General features: G+C 36.9%; 1 protein-coding gene across 1 annotated transcript in view; it reads right to left on the reverse strand.

The window, feature by feature from the left end:
- CSMD2 (CUB and Sushi multiple domains 2) overlaps nt 1-21613 on the reverse strand; it is a 974125-nt gene that overhangs the window by 310562 nt on the left and 641950 nt on the right.

Consider the following 21613-nt stretch of genomic DNA (forward strand, 5'->3'; position numbering starts at 1 on the left):
ACACCTCCCCTTCTGATACTCTTTGACCTTTCAGAAATACCTCCCTTTATACCTAATGTGGCCTGCTGTTCTACTACGACGGGACATGGACCAAAAAAGCCAAGTGTGATAAAACTCACTAGTTCTCAATCGTGTGTGGGGAAATGAATGGCCACATTCTGAGGGAGGCAAGAAAACTTTAAAAGGAACTCTTAGAAGGGATAATGCTGAACCAAAAGTAATAAAGCACTAATGGGAGAATTTCAAGTATTAGTGAGGTAGTATATGAAGTAAATCCCTCCATGCGTGTTCCACTTAACAAGACATTTCAATAAATGTATTCTTATGTTTCTATGGCATGAAAAAATCGATACATCTCCAGCAGGGAAACTTCTCTCTTATTGTACAAATCATTTCCCTCATGTCTTCAACATTCAAGTGGAAATGTGGGAAGTACTTTAAATCAAATCTCTGCCTCCTTCCCCCTTAGCCAATTTCAGAGCACAGGATCATTGTCTGAATCATTTTGATCAGGCAATCACTCAATCAACAAGTATTTATCAAGCCCCACACTATATTCTAGGGACTATACTAGATACAAAGGACAAAAATAAATCATTCCTACTTTTAAGAGCTCATATTCTACTGAGGGAGATGATATATACATACGTATATACAAAATAAAGATAATGTTACTGGGATGGGGGTCACTAGCAGCTGATGGTATCAGAAAAGGCTTCATGTATAATGTAGAACTTGACTGATTTTTGAAGGAAACTAAAGGATCTTAAGAGATGGAAAGAGATGGCAGTGCCTTTTGGGCATGGAAGACAGCTATGCAAATTCATGGACAAGGCAAATAAAGGAAGTGCAAAAAAGACAGCTGGGTTGGATCAAAGAGTCCATGAAGAGGATTATAATATATGATATGTATGACACAACACGATGTGTGATAATGATAGTATGTAAATGATATTGTGTAATGTATAATATGTACATTAATACAGTATCATTATAAGAGTAGAGAGGAGAAAGTTTGCAAATGGCTTTAAATATAAAAAAGAGGGGTTTGCATGTGATTCTGGAGACAACAGAAAACCACTGGAGTTTTTTGAGTAGGAGAGTACCACACAGGCCTGCCCTTTATGAAAATCACTTTAGTAGTTATATGGTAGATGGTTTGGAAAGCAGAGAGACTTGAGGCCAGGAAACCAATTAGGAGGCTATTATATTAGTGACATGTTTCAGGAACTCAGCCAATCGATCAAGGTGGTCATGCAAAAAGAGAGAAGGGAATTAATTTGAAGATGTTTTAGGAGTAGAATCAACAACAGCTGGCCAGTTATTAAATACGTGAGACAAGGGTGAGTTGTGACTAGGGTTTCAAATCTGAGTGACTGGAAAAAATGGTGGTGCCCTCATGGAATGCAAAGAAGGGTGGATTTGAGGGTAAAGATAATTGGTTCTGTTTCGGACTTACTGAGTAATACCTAGTAGATCTTCTGATAGAGCACCAACCCCTAACATAGGCTCCTGAGGAAAGCAAGAAATCAAGGTCTCCTGGAGGCAGCTATTTAAACATGGAGAAAGATGTTCTCAGGGCTCTATGGGGAATTCACAGAGGCAGGGCTCATTTGCTCCTTAAAGGAGGCTGCTCTCTTCAATGGCACCCAGATTATACCCCTGTTACTATAGGGAATACTCCTACCTTTACACTTGTGGGCATAGCTTAAGTTATCCCTATTCAAAATCATCTCTTCTCTAATTACCAGTGCCTATTTGTGAAGGAGTCAAAATATTATATTGCATACATCTCTGAGGATGGGAGACAGTTTTGTTTACTCTCCTGTCTAATGTTCAATGATCCCTATATTTGGAAGCCTCACAGTGGAGGCTGGATAGCCTCTCATCAGGGGTATTGCAGAGTCAATTCTTGCTCAGTTATTTGTTGAACCAGATGGCCTCTGAGATTCTATGAATATGGTAACCTGGATGGTAAAATACTTAAAACAATCTAGAACTCCCTCAAAAAGAATTTTTAAAACTCCTCAGAGAATCAGCATCTTACCAAAGCTAGAAGGGGAGAGAGATGGAACCACAGACTATGAGAGCTACGAGGCATTTTAATGATTATCTCATCTAACTCCCTCACAGTGCAGATGACACTGAGAGGAAAAAAAGGGAAGGTGAGCTGTCTATGATCACAGAGTTAGCTAGTGGTAGAGCTAGGACTATAAATTAGATATCTCGACTGCCCTGCCCATCAAAAAAAAAATAAGTGTAAGGATCATAATTAAAGGAAAACAAATCTTAACTTTTAGAAGGAGAAGGGGATTTCCATCATGAATATGAACTGATTTTATTGAGTCAAGGATTCAATTAACAATGTCTACCTTTAAAGATCTGCCATGAACAAAACTGCCCAATACCTGCATAATCTCACCACTCTACTATACAAAGATCACCCTTGATATTTGCAGCTACAGGGTTCCACTATTGCTATGGAAGTGGTTCAGGGAAGAGTCCAGCTAGAATGAATACAGGAGAAAGGAAGGAAGGGAAAAGAGGAGAGAAATAAACATTTACATGATGCCTACTATGTGTCAGTAACTGTTCTAAGCACTTTTACAAATATTATTTCATTTGATCCTCATAACAATCCTGTGAGTTAGGTGCTATTATCACCCTCATTTTACAGATGAGGAAAGTGGGCAGAGAAAGGATAAAATGGCTTTGCCTAAGTCACAGCTAATAAGTGTCTAAGATAACATCTGCATCTGTTTTCCTGATTCCAAGTCCAGTGCTGTCTCCACTATACCATGCTACTATCCAAAGGAATAATTTGATAAACAGCATTCATTTCATGAAATATAAGAGTTGGAAGGAACCCAAAAAGCATATATTCCACACTAGAGGAAGTAAGGGGTCCCCTCCTTAATATTTTGGGCAAGTGGTCACCTAGTTTCTGCTCAAGGGCCATAAAATATAGAGAATTCCCTCCCTCCTAAGGCAGCCTTAAATGCTGGGAAGATTTTCCTTATAACTAGCTAGCTGAAATCTGCCTCTCTCTAGCTTCTACTCTTTGATCTGTGTTTGGCCCTCTGTGTTCAAGCAATATAAATTAGATACATCTTCCACAGGAGAACTTTCAAATATTTAAAGACCACTATCATTCTGCTCACACATGTTCTTTTTTCTGAGCTGGGGAGGAGAAAAGGAGAATATATATACCTGAAGGGACTTGTAGAATGAAAAGAAATTATGGAAATTATAATGAAATTTTGACCCTGAAGAAGGAATGGGAAAATATTCCTCCCTCCTTTTTCTGAATAGACTGAGGTAACTATGGCTATGGAACATTGTATATATTTCAGAGTCAGTTGATGCAAATCCTCTTGGCTTTGTTCTGTGAAGTTTGGATTCAGTTAAAGGGCTGCACTTGAGTACCTACAGGGCCACGTGTGACCTCCAGGCCACAGGTTCTCCACTCCTGGAGACAGATAAGCACTTATTAAGCACCAACTGTGTATCAGGCACTATGCCAAGTACCGTGGATACAACAAAAGGCAAAAAAAAAACAGCTCCTGTTCTCAAGAAGCTCATAGGCTATAGAGGAAAAAACATACAAATAGCTATATACAAATAGCATAAATTAGAGAAAAATTTTCAAATTAATTTAACTAAGGCATGGAAAATAGATTGGAATGAGGAAAGATATGAGGCAGTAAGTTACTGTAATAGTTCAAGTGTAGCTTGGACCAGGGTGGTGGCAATATCACAGAAGAGAAGAAGATGCTTATGAGATATGTTATAAAGGTAGAAATAGCAGGGCTTATTTTTAGCAACTGATAATTGGATATGGTGAGATAAGAAAGAGTGAGGCATTCAAGACAACACCTAGGTTAGGAGTCTGGGTGACTGGCAAGATGGTGGTATCCACAAGAGCAATATGGAAGTTAAGAAGAGGGTAGGTTGGGAGTGAAATTATAATAAGTTCAGTTTTAGACATGTTGAGTTTAAGGTGTTCATGAGATATCAGTTTGAGATGTCCAATAGGCAACTGCAGATGTGAGAATGGAGGTCAACAAAGAGGTTAAGGCTAGATAAGTAGATCTGAGAATCATCAGCATAGACAGAGAACTGAATCCATGGGAATTGATGAGATTACCAACTAAAATTGCACTGAGGGAGAAGAGAAGAGAAACTAGGGAAGGACCCTGTGGGACATCCATGCTTAGCAGGTATAGCCTACATGAAAATTTACAAAAAGAGACTGAGAAGGAGAAGTTAGAGAGGACAATCAGGAGACAGTGGCATCCCAAAAATGTAGAGAAAAGAAAATATTAAGGAGAATATGACTAACAATGTCAAAGGCTGCAGAGAGGTCAAGAAGGATGAGAAATATGAAAAAGCCATTAGGTTTAGTGATTAAAAGAGCACTGGTGGCCAAACAAGAGATAGAGAACATTATGAAAAGCAAAATGGATAATTTTGATTATATTAAAATAAAAAGGTACAAACAAAGCCAATGCACCTAAGATTAGGGGGGAAGCAGAAAACTGGGAAAGTATTTTTACAACCCGTGTCTCTGATAAAAGTCTCATTTCTCAAATATATAGAGAACTGAGTCAAATTTATAAGAATACAAATCATTCCCCAATTGATAAATGGCCAAAAAGATATGAACAGACAGTTTTCAGATGAAGAAATTAAAGCTATCTATAGTCACATAAAAATGCTCTAAGTCACTACTGATTAGAGAAATACAAATCAAAACAACTCTGAGATACCACATCGCACCTATCAGATTGTCTAACATGACAAAACAGGAAAATAATAAATGCTGGAGAAGATGTGGGAAAATTGGAATTGGTGGAGTTGTGAAATGATCCAACCATTCTGGAGAGCAATTTGGAACTATGCCCAAAGGGCAATTAAACTGTGCATACCCTTTGATTTAATAATACCACTTCTAGGTCTATATCCCAAAGAGATCATAAAAAAGGGAAAAGTACCCACATATACAAAAATATTTATAACAACTCTTTTTGTGGTGGTAAAGACTTGGAAACTGTGGGGATGTCCTTTAGTTGGAGAATGGTTGAACAAGCTGTGGTATATGAATGTGATGGAATACTATTATGCTATAAGAAATGATGAGCAGGCAGATTTCAGAAAACCTGAAAAGACTTAAATGAACTGATGTTGAGTGAAGTGAGCAGAATGAGAAGAACATTGTACACAGTAATAGCCACAATGTGTGACGAGTAATTTTGACAGACTCATCTCCTCTCAGCAATGCAAGGATTCAAGACAACTCCAAAGGTTTCATGATGGAAAATGCTGTCCACCTCCAGAATAAGAGATATGGAATCTGGGAATGCAGATCAAAGCACATTATTTGATATCAATTTTTTCTTTTTTTGTTTGTTTGTTTCTTCTTTCTTGTGGCTTCTCCCATTGGTTTTAATCCTTCTTTACAACATGACTAACGTGAAAATAGGTTCAATATGAACGTAAATGTAGAGTCTGTATCAGATTGCATGCTATCTTCAGGTAGGGAGAAGGGAGAGATGGGGAGAAAATTTGAAACTCAAAATCTTATGGAAGTGAATGCTGAAAACTAAAAATAAATAAATATTTTTTTTAAAAAAGAGCACTGGTAACTATCAATGCCTCTACTTCCTTTCCTCTCTTCTTAACTCTACAGTCTGTTTTCTGACCTTATCATTTAAATGAAACTCTGCAATCACTTCCAAGCTTATCTTTCATTCTGTTGTGCTTGTGTATATGCCATTTCCTCTAGCTAACACAGCATAGGTAGTAAGTGTACTAGTCTCTGGGCCTCCGTAGACTCACCTACTGAAGGAGGAAGATTGTACATATGAACTCTAAAATCCTTCCAGCTCTATTATTGTGTTCTATGCACTGGAAGAATATATAGTTTCCATTTTACTTCTGTGAATCTACCAATCCTATGTGGCCCACCTCAAGTAGTAGAAAGATACTGGACCTGAACTTTAGTATTAGCACTTGCAGATGGTGGGAGTTAATCTGAGTCTTGAAGAAAATAAAGTCAGGAAACATGAGTGAGAGCCAGTGAAAAGGCAGTGAGTCAAGAAATGGAGTGTTGTATGCAAAGAATTTCAACCCAGCATCCCTGGCCTATAGTGAATGTGAAGGGGAATAAAGGGGGAAAAGACTGAAAAGATAAAAAAGGGTCATGTCATGAAGAACATTAAAAGCCAGAGAATTTCATATTTGATCCTGGAGTTAATAGGGAGCCACTGAAATTTGAGTAGGGAAGTAAAATGGTAAAACCTGGACTTCAGGAAGATCACTTTGGCAGCTACATGAAGGATGCATTAGAGAAGGAAAAACTTGAGGCAGGGAGACCAAATAGAAAACTATTGCAAAAGTTCAGGTGTGAGATGAGGCTCCCTATCACCTCTAGGAAACAAACTCCTTTGATTGATATTTAAAATCCTCACAACCTGGCTCCAGGCTACTTTTCTAGGCTTATTATACATTACTCCTTTTCATGAACTCTACAATCCAGCAAAAATAGCTTTCTTCATGTTCTTCATGTGGCATTCAATCTCTCTTCCGAAGGCCTTTACACAGGCTGTCCCTCCTGCCTGAAATGCATGTCAACTTCATTTCTGTCCCTTAAGAGGCTTCACTTTCTTTAAACATCATCTCATAAAGCTATCAGTATTTTGCCCTACCCTTAGAAATTGCCTTGTATATACATAGCATGTATTCTGTTTAAACCTGTATGTGAACAAGTTTTCCCAAGATCGAATGTACGTTCCTTGATGGCAGAGACTATTTCATTTTTTGCATTTCATTATCAGATTTTAGTAAAGTACTTGGCACATAGCAGATTATTAATAAATGCTTGGATTCGATAAATAAGTAACAAAAAAGAGGCCAGGAACAAAGCTCTACATGCCACTATCAGCCTAAGATCCTTAAAAAGTGCTGCCTTTGTTCTAGTCATTCCTCTTCTTATAGAGATTATAATGGTTTCTGATTTCCTATTATATTAAATTTACATTCTTTTGTCTGGCTTTCCATTCCTGCCATGATCTCTATAGCTTGTCCCATTCACTCCTCTTTTGTCACACTATTTTTGAAAAGGGATTCTTTCTCCTTGTCAAAGCCACCTCTCCTTAATTATTTCCCTCTCTTGTTTCCTCCAAGAACTATTCCATCATTCACTGTCTTTTATCTTATTTCTTTATCCGTTATCTCTTTCCTTCTACCTAAAAACAAGCCTAGATTTTCCCCATTCTTTAAAAAGCAAAACAAAAACTTTGTTTTGGCATCACCCAAGTTACTGTCACACATCTCACACAATTACAGAATGTGAGAGTTGAAATGGACCTCAGTGGCCATCTATTCCAATTCATACAGACAAAAAAATCCCTTCTACATCTCTAACAAGTGTTTGCTCAGCCTGTGCTTCAAGACCTCCAAGAAAGGAGAGTACATCCCCTCTCAAGACAACTCATTCCACTTTTGGGTAGCCCTAACTTTTTAGGGAGTTTTTCCTGACATGGACCCCAAATCTACCTCTTTAAAACTGAAACTTCTACAAATTGCTCTTGGGTCTGCCCTCTGAGGCCAAACAGAACAAGTCTAATCCTAACTCCACAGGAGAGCCCTTCAAATACATGAAGACAGCCCTCATTTTCTCCTGAGTCTTCTCCAGTCTAACCAAATTTATTTCAGTTAATCCTCATATGTCAGGTTGTTCTCCTCTGGACACTCATCAGTTTGTTGATGTACTGTGACACCTTTAAATGAACACACAACTCCAGAATAAGGTCTCATTGGAGTGACGAGGGAATATCAACTTCTTATTCTGGAAACTATGACTCTCTTACTGCAGCCTAATATCATATTAGCCTTTTCTGACTGACATTCACCTAGCTAATTTATACTGAATTTGCAGTCCACTAAAACCCTTAGATTTTTTTTTCCAGAACAACAGCTATCTAACCATGCCTCACCCATCTTATATAAAGTTGATTTTTTATACCTAGTGCAAGACTTTGCATTTAATCTGAATTGAAATTAATCTTATTAAATTCAGCCCAATCCTCTATTCTGACAAGACCCCATTGGAGCCTGATTCTATTACTCAATTTTTTACCTAAGCATCCTGGAGTGGCGTCATATGAAAAATTGATAAGAGTACAATCTGTGGCTTTATCCAGATCATTGAATAAAATGTTAAACCACATCAGCAGGACTGGGCAATAGATCTCTTAATTACTACACTGGTGGGCTCTTAACAGCCACATTGATTTTGAATAATCAAGAACTATTCTTTTGAGGCCGGCCATATAACTAGTTCTGAATTCATTTGACTGTATGATTGTCTAACCTACATCTTTCCATCTTCTACATAAGAATAGCATAAGATACTTTATCAGAACTAGGTAAACTATATCCACAACACTCCCCTCTCTACTAGTTTAGTAATACTATCAAAAAAGGAATTGTGATTAGTCTGGCATGGACCTATACTTGATGAAGCCAAGTTGTCTCTCTGTAATCACTGTTTCCCTCTCTAGATGTCTGTAAATCATATTTAAAATAATCCATTCTAAACTTTTTTCAGAAATCAAAGTCAAGGTCAGTGGCTTACCTCATTCTGTTCTCTTCCCTTCTTTAGAAAATTGAGACATTAGTCCTCTAATCTCATATTACCTTTCCAGTTTTCCACGATCTTTCATCTAAAACTGAAAGGGACTCAGTAGTAACATCTGCCAGTTCTTTCAGGATCCAAATTATAGTTGATCTGGACGAGGTGACTTGAAATCAAAGGCAGTTAGATGATCTCTTACTATCTCCCTAAGAATCTTGAGTACCAATTCCTGGTTACTCTTTTTTGTTCTATCATCTCCAGTGTCAAGGTCTTTCTCCTTTGCAGAGAAAATAGAAACAGAATAGGAATTGGCCTGCTCTGCCTTCTCTGTTTCAGTTATCATTCCTACCACCCTGAGGACAGGTGTGAGCTCTTCTTTCAACCTTCTTTTTCTCTTCAAATATCTGAAAAGACACACACACACACACATTTTCTTGTCCTTTACTTCTATCAACAGCCTCTGCTCATTCTAAGTTTTAGCAATTCTGATACAATTTTTATGGGATTATCCCACGTTTTCATGTTGTTTCTCTGTTATCTAGCCTTGTTTCTATCTCCTGAACACTTCTTTCTAAAATCTGGATTGCTGAGTATTAATCTCTTCAGACAAATCTTATTTTTTCCCCTCACTGGAATTGTTTGTGTCTTCAGAATTCCATTCTTGGGTATTTTCCATCCTTCCCCCACTAACTTGTCCTGTAGCATTTTATTCCACAAGATCTTTCTCTAAAAGATGGTTCTCTGAACCACTGGACATCTGCTTCCCCCATATCTAGGATACATTTCAGACTACAGCCATATTTCCTCTCCTCTATCACAGAACCTAGAATGGAATGGTCACTTCTCCCCAGTGTTTCCATCATTTCCACCCTGATGCCATATCTTCCCTCTCGGTAAGAATCAGATACAAAACAGATTTTTTCTTTGTTGGATCCTTCATCTTTTGAAGGATGAAATTATCATTAATTAAGCCAAGAAGTTATGAGCTAGAAAGCTCCAGTAGATGTCTGGATAATTGAAGTCCCCAACACCACTATACTATGCTTCTGCGCCAGGATTGTGATCTTTTTCAGAAACTACTCATTTATTTACTCTTCCTGTCCAGAAGTCTAAAGTATACTTCAATGATAAAAAAAAAAAGTTTTTCCTCCTTTAATATTCAAAAGAAATTCTTTTGACACTCTTCCTCCCTGAGTTCTGCATTTCCTTACATGAATGTCCTTTCTTAATATACAATGCCACCCCAAGATACTATTTTTACCCATCTTTTTTCTTTTGAATCCAATTTCAACCCACCAAGTTTCAATAATACCTATCAAGTCAAATTTGCCTTTCTGCATGAAGACATCTAGTCAACTCTTGTTCGCTATCTAGATTTTGGGCAAAATTAATTAATTAATTTTAACAAGTAAATAAATTTTGGGCATTTGTGTATGATACACAATGGAAGCCTTTAGTTTTGCACAGGCTCCTTTCTTGGATTTTGTCTCCTGCAATTTCTGTGTGCCTCACATGCTATTCTTCCTTTTTTTGTGGATACTCACTATACTATCTAACTTGGGGGCTATCTATGAAAACAGACTTTTCCTTCTCCATCCTTTCTAGTTCAAGTCCCTTTTATTAGATTGGCAAGACACTTGTAATATATATTCTTAGCCATTTTTGGGTACACTCTATCTCTGGCCAGGAATATATCAACTCTATCATGAAAGTCATAATCTGGAAATCCAAATCTAATTCTCAGATACTTTTACTATTTTCTTGGCCAGCTGATCACTTCCCAAATTAACTTTTCTTTTTTATATACCTTTTCTTTATTGGGAAAAAATAAGGAATGTGCAATCAGCTCCCTTAAAGTATTCAATTTCTTATATAAGACTTCATTCATTATCACTGGTAATAATTTTTTAGGTTCCTTCTAGAAGGGTCATTTATATACACATTAATCACTGAAAGAAGTTGCCCTTCATTTTGATAAGTATTGGGGTGTTTCCTGCTATTTCTTGGATGTATATATACTCTAGGAATACAATACATCTTTCTTTTATTGTTATTAGGTCAACAAAGAGCTGCCTCAGTGTCCCTGAGCAGTCAATCATCAATCACATTCTTCTTTACTTCTTGAGCTATTTGCTAAATGAAATGCCTGATAATATCTGTGGCTCTTCTATATCATTCCTGGGAAAGCAAACAGCTTCTTCCATTTAAGAACACAGGATTCTCTCCACTTTAATTAATTTATTTTTAGTTTTCAACATTCACTTCCACAAGATTTTGTGTTTCAAATTTTCTCCCCGTCTGATTCTCTCCATTTTAAAAACATCAAATTGTTTTTAAACCCTCACTGGACAGTGTCAGTTTCTCTCCCTTTCACCTCTGGATTATACTCTTCCAATCTCTTTGTTCTCCCTAAGAACTTGGAGTGCTAGTCCTTTCACCTTTTCCAGAACAGAGTTCAGCTTATAACAATTAACAGTCACTTAGTTATGACAAAAATGCAAACATCATATATTCAATGTTAAGTCACTGTACAATTTCCCCTACTCTCAACATTGGTTGAGATTTTTAGCCTTGCTTCTTGAAACTACTTACAGATGTTTTTAGAACTCAATGCTTAGCACCTGGCTGAAACTTTTAAAGCCAATTATTAATTTTTAAAGGTTAAACGTTTTACTACCAATCTGCTCCACCTCCAAATTTGCCTCAATCTACTCCATGATTTTACTTGGCCCACTATTTGTTACACTTACATGTTCTTACCTTGTCTTCCACTGTCTTGCCAACTACCTTTTCCACATTCTTCTTGAGTCTATCTCTTTAGGTTTTACCTCCCTAATCTTCCTTTATCTGCCTTAATCTTTTGATATCTTCCCAAACTGTCCCTGTTCTTTCTTCTCTTACAAACCAGAAGTAGAATCTAGACCAGGATCTAGGACTGGAAGTTGTTCCCTTTCTAATTTTCCTCAATTTCTCTTCAACTTTGCCAAATCTGTCCTCCCCAAGTTTATATTCTGACCTAGTTCACTAGCCCAAACATCACCAAATTACCTTCATGATTTTCTTCTCCTCATAAGGCTCATGTCCTTCCCTCATCTCCAGCTCCTTTTTCCATAGCTTTCCCCCACTTATGTAGAAATACGATGTGACTCTACAATCTACAATTCTCTAAACATGGGTGTTTCTCTGTCCTAGAAACTCTTCTCTTGCCATTTCTTAAGGACCCCCAGCCATTCTGCTCACTTCACATTTCACCTCCACTCATTCTCTGGACTGCTCCACTTCTCCACTAGCTTCTTTGTCCCAACTCAGTCATCCTTCTCCTCCCTTACTTCTGCTTTCCAGCTCCCTTTTATGTGTTACCTTCCCCTATTATAATGTAAATTACTTAAAAGTAGGCACTGTCTTTTCTCCTATTTGTGTTCCCAACACTTACTATAGTGCCTAGTAATAGTAAGCTTTTGATAAATGCTCTATTTGTAAATTGATTGATCAACTTTGTTGATCTTATTAGCACCGATGTATTATTAAATTACTATCTTATTGCAGGTAGCCTCTAAATCCTGTTCCCTTCCTTATCCTGCCAATATATCCAATGCTAATTTCTCTCCAGAACTCCAGTATCACATCCCCAACTGTATGCCATCAATATTTCAAATTCAACATGAGAAAAACAGAATTCATTATCTTCCTTTACCTGCAAGCCCACCTGTCCTTCAAATTTCCCTGGAGATACCACCATCTTTTCAGTCACACAGGTTTGCAATCTCAGTTTCATCCATGATTTTTCTCTCTTTCACGTTCCCAAAACTAATGAGTTGCCAAGTTTGGTCCTTTCTACCACTACTATATTTGTTATACCCACTCCTTCTTCATTCATATGGCCAGTATCCTGGTTTAAGCCACTGTCACTTTTCACCTGATAATCACAAAAGCTCCTAATTTAATTTCTGGATTCAAGACCCTCCTCTCTCCAAATTATCCTCTAATAAAATAAGCTGCCAAATTAAGATTTCCCAAAATATAGTTCTGTCACTCCCCTGCTCATAAGTCTTTGGTTGCTCCTTATTACCACTAAGATAAAATGTAAACTGCTCATCTTGAGGCTTCAATCCCTTTACAATAATTTAATATGAATCCCCTTTTCCCATTCAACTTTCTAGCAAAAACGATCTACTTGATGGTGCTTGAACAAACCATCTTTATCTTCTAACTCTGTGCCTTTGAACATGCCTGGTTTACACTCACTATTCATTTTAAATGCATTTTTGTGATTCCTCAATTTATGCTCTTTTACTTCTAAAATTACCTTGTTTACCTGTGTGCACATTGTCTCCCCATTCCTCTGAGGAGAACGTGAGCTCCTTGAAGGCAAGGGCTCTTTTTTCACTGCTACTGTGTAACTACCATCAAACATACTCTGAATACACCAGTCACTTAATAGATGTGACATACTGATCAAATACTCAACTTGGAATCAGGAAGGCCTGTATTTAAATCTTGCTTCTGACACAGGCAGGATCTCAATTTCCATATTAATAAAACACATATGTAACAGAATTGTTTTGAGGCTGAAATGAGATAATACACTCACAGCCCTTTTCAAACTTTGAAGAACTATATAAACCTAATGATTGCTATTTGTTGAAATTGGTCTGACTTGTGATTTGTCCATGGTAACACAGGTAGTATCAATCAACAAATATTTATTAAGTACTTACTATGTGCCAGGAACTCTGATAAGCACAAATGATAAAAAGTGAGGCAAGAACATAATCCCTCTCCTTAAGCAGATAACATTTTAATGGGCTGTATAGTATGTAAATAACTATGTACATACAAAATACATAATAAAAATAGTTAGCATTTATATAGTGACTACTATGCCAAATACTGTGCAAAGCACCTTTACAAATATTATCTCATTTGATCCTTGTAACAACTCTGGGAGGTACGTGCTATTATTATTTCTATTTTACAATTGGAGAAATGGAAACAAATAGGTAAAATGACTTGCCCAAGGTCATGCAGGTAGAAAATATCTAAGGTTGGAGTTGAACTCTAGACTGACTCCACACTGACTCAGAGCTCTATATACTGCATCCTTAGCTGTCCCACATACATATACAGAGCATACAGAAGGTCATCAAAGAGGGAATTCACAAGCAGAAAGGCCTATTGCAAAAGACAAGATTTTAGCTGAGGCTTAAACTAATCCAGGAATGATAAAAGAGTTAAAAGTGAGAAGGGAGAATATTCAGGCAGGTAGCGCTAGAGAAGCCAAGAAGAATAAGGTTTGAGAAAAAGACATCATCAGACTGTTGGTAACCTCAGAAAGGTCAGTTTAAGTTAAATACTCAAATCAGAAAGCAAATTGAAGAGGGTTTAGAAGCTGTGAAAGGAGAAAATATAGACGAATGTAGTGTAGATGGCTTTCTCAAGAGTTAAGGCAAAGAAGGAGAGTAGAGATACATGACAATAGTTACAAGGGATGCATCTTTTAAAGATTAGGGAATGTTCGTAGGCAATAGGGAAGAAGGCAGTAGACAGAAATGGAAAATTAGGAAGAGCAGTAATGATTCTGTGGGTAATCTGCTAGAGAAGATGTGATGGAATGAGATGGGATCAAGGGTACACGTAAAAAGTTTGCCTTAGCAACAGCAGGGGCACTCCTTCACATGAAACAGGGGCAAAGGAAAATATAGTGGAGGAAAATGAAAAATAGTAAATAAGGAGGAGACAAGAAGTAGTTATTTGCAACTGAACTAAAAAAAAATTTTAAGTATAAAATGAGGTACTCAGCTCAGAGGGTGCAAGGAAAGGGTGCAGCGATAGGCTTAAAGAAAAAAAAATGCCATTTGCCTTAATTACTGTGGTGAATGGTGAAGTGATTACGGAGGTGTAAAACAATTGCCTCACTACAGTTAAGGCCAATTAAAATTATGTAACATAAATTTGTAGCGGACCCATTGAACATGGTTTTGTACTTTTCAATAACATGTGAATAGGAATGAAGCGGATGGTAGGAGTAAGGCACAGCTGAGTTTTATCAAGAACACAAGGGGGCAAGAGATTGGAGTGTAGAACAACGTGTGGAGTTGAAATGGTTCACCAAGGGAAAAACACAGGGAAGGGAGGAGGGTATAACCAATGATGGCCTAGTAAAGAACTGAGGGGAAGAGGGCATATAACTAGGACAAGGATAAATTAGGGGCTAGAGGTTGGAAGGTAGAGGAAAACATGGAATGATAAAAGATTATGATCAAGTAAAGGAATTTCAGAGTTCATGACTGTAAAAGTGGAACATTTGTGAGTAGAAGAACCCAGGAAAGATTAAAAAAAAAACAGAAGTGAGACCAAGGATATGATGATCAGTACAGAGCTACAAGAATGGAGAAGTAAGTCACAGGAAATGAGTAGAAAAAGAAACTTGGGAGATAGGGTATTTGAGAGAGAATCACTGTGTATTTTAAACACTCTTGGTATGAGGACAGGAGCTGGGGTGGAGAAGAAAAACTGTGTGGCAGCCATAGGACTCATTGGGGAAGGAAAGGCAATATCTTGGAGGTAGGCAGAGAAAAGCCAGTAGCATCTGTATTGGATGATAAATGTACACAGCATGAACCTCAAAGGAGAAGTAGCTGCCCGATGATATTAGGAGGAGAGTTTGAATGTGTTAATAAGGAAAAATTAGTTAAAAAATATGTTAAAGTTTCCACTACTTGGAAAAGGTGGCCAGGCATGTAGTGTCCTCTAGAAGGATACAGGTCTCAGTGAAGTTGGAAGTTGAAATAAATGAGAAAGAAAAAGTTCTATGTTAAAAGGAAGCTTGCTAATTATGGAGTAGGCATTCCAGAAAGTACAGTACAACAAGCCAGCAAATTTGATGCAAAGACGGTAGGGTTAAAAGAGAAGACAGTTGGAGATGGGAAATAAATGGGAACAACAGACTTCACAGTGATATCTAATTTAGGCCTTGAAAGAAGGCCAGAACAGACAGAGATATAAAGTAGAAATCTTTACTTCTGCAAATAATACAAAGAGTTTCTATTTTTTTCTCTCTGGGGTCAAGTATAATCTTTCTACAATACTGGCCTCCATGTACTTAAAGATGATTACTATTTCCTCATCAATATCTTCTCCAAGTCTTATCCTTTAACTCCCTCCAAACAGCAAAATTCACTTATTCTTAAATAGAATGTAAATACTTTATGATCTACTTTGTTTGTTGGCTCAATTAAATTCCACTTAACAAATACCAGAATCTTTGTGCTTGGTATATTTCTATGTAGATTAGCTCTGTCCTTTTTATATAATGATCTCCCAAAAGGTCCTTATATTCTCATTAGGAAGTATAGTGCTAACAACTAAAAAAGTATTTTTTGATGATAATGATAAATCCTAGACTGAACTCTGAAGACCTAGGCTTCACTCCTGACTTTTACATGGTATTGGAAAATATACTTCTTCAAATGACTCCTCTACCTTCCCTCTCCCAGAATTATTGGCAGGGATGATACCAGGATAAATGAATTTAGAACATTCAACATGCTTTGAACAGTGCTATCAAGGTATGGACAGGAAAACTAAATGCTGTCTAAGGTGGCACAGTGGATAGAGCACTGGGCTTAGAACCAGAAAGATTCACCTTCATAAGGTCAAATTCAGCCTCAGACACTGACTAGCTGTGTGATCATGTGCAAGTCACTTAACCTTGTTTGCCTCAGTTTCCTCATCTGTCAAATGAGCTGGAGAAGGAAATGCCAAACTACTCCAGTATCTTTGCCAAGAAAATCCCCAATGAGGACACAAAGACTGAACAACAACATAAAGAACTCACTTCACACATTATATCTATATTATTTCCATTGCTCTATAGCAGTGCAGCTTCATTTTCTGTGACTCCCCTTTCCTTTCCTCTTGCTTTTGCTCTGTTCTATACAACTCTTGTCAATGACTTAGTTTTTCTCTGTAGTTGGTTACTCTCTACAACTCCATCATCATGGGTGTCAAAAAATATTTATAAGCACCTACTATGTGTAGATCACTAAACTAAGCTCTAGAGAGTGATAAAAGTGTAGACAAAAAGCGTTCCCTCTCTCAAGCTGTTTATAGACTATTTCAATAGGCAGAATTATGTAGCAAAAGTATATGCCAGGGATAGGAGGATAGCCTTGCCTTCAATAAATGTGTAGAAGGATAAGAGGAAAGGTTGCTTTGAGGGAATGCCTAGTAGCTCAGTGTGTCTAGAATACAGAACAGTGTAAAGATAGGCTAGGGCCAGAATTTGGAACATCCTCAAAGCTATCACTGTATTTTGTTCTGTCAGAAATAGGGAAGCATGAAGAAGAGAGAAAGAAGCCAGGAAGTTGCCTGAGTTCTCCCCACTTTCCCTCAGAAACAATATTAAATCAAGGCTCTAAAAGAATGCTGAAGTTACAGAATCCACAAAAAGACAGGTGAAACAATTTTCCAGCCCCAGATAACTTAGAAGGACTTCAGGAAAGATTTGTGTCACTTGGATAAAAGGGGAGCAAAGCCCAGCACAGGCAGTGTCCATGCAGGCCAGGGGGAGGCTCTTAGTCACAGCACAGATCAGCACCTGAGGCCCTGGGGTCCTGGCTTAGCAGGTCAGTGGTACAGTGGGCTACCTGTGAGGCCTCCAGCCCCAGTGAAGCAGGTATACTGTCAGCCCCAGAACCCAAGGCACAACAAGCAATGATGAGGCTGGACCACCCTAGAACAATGGGTAAGCCACCAGCCCCAGAGGACCCAGCACAGAAAGCCAGTGACCAGGCCCCTGGCCCCCAGTGCAAGAAACTTGGGACAGTGTCCCCTCTAGCCTAGGAGCAGAGCTCAACTCTTAAAAAGTAGAAAAAGAAGCCCTGACCACAGAAAGCTACTATGGCAACAGAGATGATCAAAACACAAACTCAGAAGAGGACAACAATGTCAAAATGCTTACATGTAACCCCTCAATGGGAAATATGAATTGATTTCAAGCCCAAAGAAGTCCTCTTGGAAGAGCTCAAAAAGGATTTTTAAAATGAAGAGAGGTAGAAGAAAAATTGGAAAAAGAAATGAGAGTTATACAAGAGAATTATTAAAAAAGAGTTAAAAGCTTAGAAAACAAAACACAAAAATTGACTGAAGAAAACAACTCCTTAAAAAAATTGAAGGGAGGCAGTGAGCACTGTTTGAACTTACTCTCATTGGATTTGGCTCCAAGAGGGAATAACATAAACACTCATGTGGGTAAACAAATATATCTTACCCTAAAGGGAAGTAGGAGGGGAAGGGGAAAAGAAAAGGAGTGGTGGTGATAGAAGGGACGACAGATTGAGGGAGGCAGTGGTCAGAAGGAAAGCACTGGTAAGGAGGGACAGAGTGAAAGGAGAGAGAGAAAAAAGCATAAACAAGGGGAAAAAAAGGATGGAGGGAAATACACAGTAATCATAAGTGTGAATGTGAATGGGATGAACTTTCCCATAAAATGGAAGCAGAGAACAGAGCAGATTAAAAACCAGAATCCTACAATATGTTATTTACAAGAAACAAATATGAAGCAAAGAGACACACAGAATAAAGCTAAAAGGCTGGAGAAGAATATATTATGCTGCAGTTGAAGTAAAAAAATAAAAACAGAGGTAACAATCTTGATCTCAGACAAAACAAAAGCAAAAATAGCTCTAATTAAAAGAGACAAGGAAGGAAACTACATCTTGCTAAAAGGTACCATAGACAATGAAGTGATATCAATACTAAAGATATATGCACCAAATGGTATAGCATCCAAATTCTTAGAAAAGAAATTAAGTTACAGGAAGAAAAAAACAGCAAAAGTATACTAGTGGACGAATATACCTTTTTTTCAGAGGTACATGGCACCTACACAAAAACTGACCATGCATTAGGGCATAAAAACATCATGATCAAATGCAGAAAAGCAGAAATACTAAATGTTTTCTTTTCAGATCATGATGCAATAAAAACTACATGTAATGAAGAGCTATGGAAAGACAGACTAAAAATTAATTGGAAATAAATAATCTAATCCTAAAGAATGAGTGGGTCAAACCACAAATCACAGAAACAATCAACAATTTCATCAAAGATAATGCCAATAATGAGACAACATACAAAAATGTATGGGATACAGCCAAAGTAGTACTTAGGGGGAATTTTGCATCTCTAAGTGCTTACATGAATAAAATAGAGAAAAAGCAGATCAATAAATTGGGCATGCAATTCAAAAAGGTAGAAAAAGAATAAATAATCTCCAATTAAACACCAAATTAGAAATTCTGAAAATCAAATTGAAAGTAAGAAAAGTATTGAACTAATAAATAAAACTAAGAGCTGGTTTTATGAAAAATTAAAATAAAATAGATAATCCTTTGGTTAATTTGATTTAAAAAAAAAGAAAGAAGAAAACCAAATTACCAGTATCAAAAATGAAAATGATGAATTCACCACCTATGAAAAGGAAATTAAAGCAATAATTAGGAGCTATTTTGTCCAACTATATGCCAATAAATCTGACAATCTGAATGAAATGGATGAATATTTACAAAAATATCAATTGCCCAGATTAACAGAAGAGGAAATAGAAAAAGAAACTGAACAAGCCACCAATGAACTCCCTAAGAAAAAGTCTTCAGGGCCAGATGGATTTATAAGTGAACTGTACCAAACATTTAAAGAACAGTTAATTCTAACAATATATAAACTATCTTGGAAAATAGGCAAAGAAGGAGTCCTATCAAATTCCTTTTATGACACAAATATGGTGCTGATACCTTAATCAAGAAGAGCCAAAACAGAGAAATAAAATTATAGACCAGTTTCCCTAATGAATATTGATGCAAAAATTTCAAGTAAAATGTTAGCAAAGGTATTACAGCAAATTTATCACCAGGATAAAACTCTATGACCAGGTGAGATTTATACCAGAGAAGCAGGGCTGGTTCAATATGAGGAAAACTATTAGCATAATTAACCATATCAATAACAAAACCAACAGAAATCATATGATTACCTCAATAGATGCAGAGAAAGCTTCTGACAAAATACAGCACCCATTACTATTAAAAATACCACAGAGCGTAAGAATAAATAGAGCTTTCCTTAAAATGATAAGTAGTATCTATCTAAAACCAACAGCAAGCATTATATGTAATGAGACTAAGCCATAAGCATTCCCAGTAGGATTAGGGGTGAAACAAGGATGACCATTATCACCAATATTATTCAATATTATACTAAAAATGTTACCTTCAGCAATAAGACAAGAAAAAGAAATTGAAGGAATTACAATAGGCAATGAGGAAACAAAACCATCACTCTTCACAGATAATATGATGGTACACTTAGAGAATCCTAGAGAATCAACTAAAAAACTACTTCAAACAATTAACAACTTTAACAAAGTTGCAGGATATAAAATAAACCCACATAAATCACCAGCATTTCTATATATCTTCTACAAGGCCCTGCATCAAGAGATAGAAGAAAAAATTCCATTTAAAATAATTGTAGACAATATAAAATATTTGGGGGTCTACCTGCCTAGACAAACCCAGTAACTATATAAACACAATTACAAAACACTTTTCACACAAATAAAGTCAGATCTAAAGAAGTGGAAAAATATCAATTGCTCCATGGGTAGTTCAAACTAAAATAATAAAAATGACAATTTTACCTAAATTAATTTACTTATTCAGTGCCATACCAATCAAACTACAAAAAACTTATTTGCTAGAACTAGGCAAAATAATAAAATTCATCTGGAAGGACAAAAGATCAAAAATATCAAGGAAATTAACTGGATAAAAATGCAAAGGAAGGTAGCCTGGCCATACCTGGCCAAATATATTATAAAGCTGCAATCATCAAAACTATCCAGTTCTAGCTAAGAAACAGATTAGTAGATCAGTGGAACAGATTGTATAAACAAGATACAGTAGTAAAAGACTGTAGTAATCTAATGTTTGATAAATTCAAAGACTCTAGCTTCTGGGATAAGAACTCACTGTATGACAAAAACTGCTGGGAAAACTAGAAAAAAGTATGGCAGAAACCAGGCACAGACCAACATCTCACACCATATACCAAGATAAGGTCAAAATGGGTACATGATTTAGACATAAAGGATAATAGCATAAGCAAATTGGGAGAACAATGAGTACTTTACCTGTCAGATCTATGGAGAAAGGAAGATTTTATGACCAAACAAGAGATAGAGAACATTATGAAATGCAAAATGGATAATTTTGATTACATTAAATTAAAAAGGTTTTGCACAAACAAAACCAATGTAACCAAGATTAGAAGGAAATCAGAAAGATGGGAAACAATTTTGACAGTGTTTCTGATAAAGGCCTCATTTCTCACATATATAGAGAACTGAGTCAAGTTTATAAGAATACAAGTCATTCTCCAATTAATAAATGGTCAAACGATATGAATAGGCTGTTTTCAGATGAAGAAATTAAAGCTATCTACAGTCACACAAAAAAATACTCTAAATCACTATTGATTAGAGAAATGCAAATCAAAACAACTTTGAGGTACCACATCATATCTATCAGGTTGGCTAACATGACAAAACAGGCAAATGATAAATGCTGGAGAAGATGTGGGAAAATTGGAACACTAATGCATTGTTGGTGGAGTTGTAAACTGATCCAACAATTCTGGAGAGCAATTCAGAACTATGCCCAAAGGACAATCAAACTGTGCATGCTCTTTAATCCAGCAATGCCACTACTAGGTCTGTGTACAAAAATATTTATAGCAGCTCTTTTTGTGGTGGCAAAGAATTGGAAATAAAGCGATGCCTATTAATTGAGGAATGGCTGAACAAGCTGTGGTATATGAATGTGATGGAACACTATCGTGCTATAGAAATGATAAGCAGGAGGATTTCAGAAAACCTGGAAAGACTGAGATAAACTGATGCTGAGTGAAATGAAC

This window comes from Phascolarctos cinereus, unplaced genomic scaffold (genome assembly GCF_003287225.1).
Source record: "Phascolarctos cinereus isolate Bilbo 61053 unplaced genomic scaffold, phaCin_HiC Scaffold_726;HRSCAF=1367, whole genome shotgun sequence".
Lineage (NCBI taxonomy): Eukaryota > Metazoa > Chordata > Mammalia > Diprotodontia > Phascolarctidae > Phascolarctos > Phascolarctos cinereus.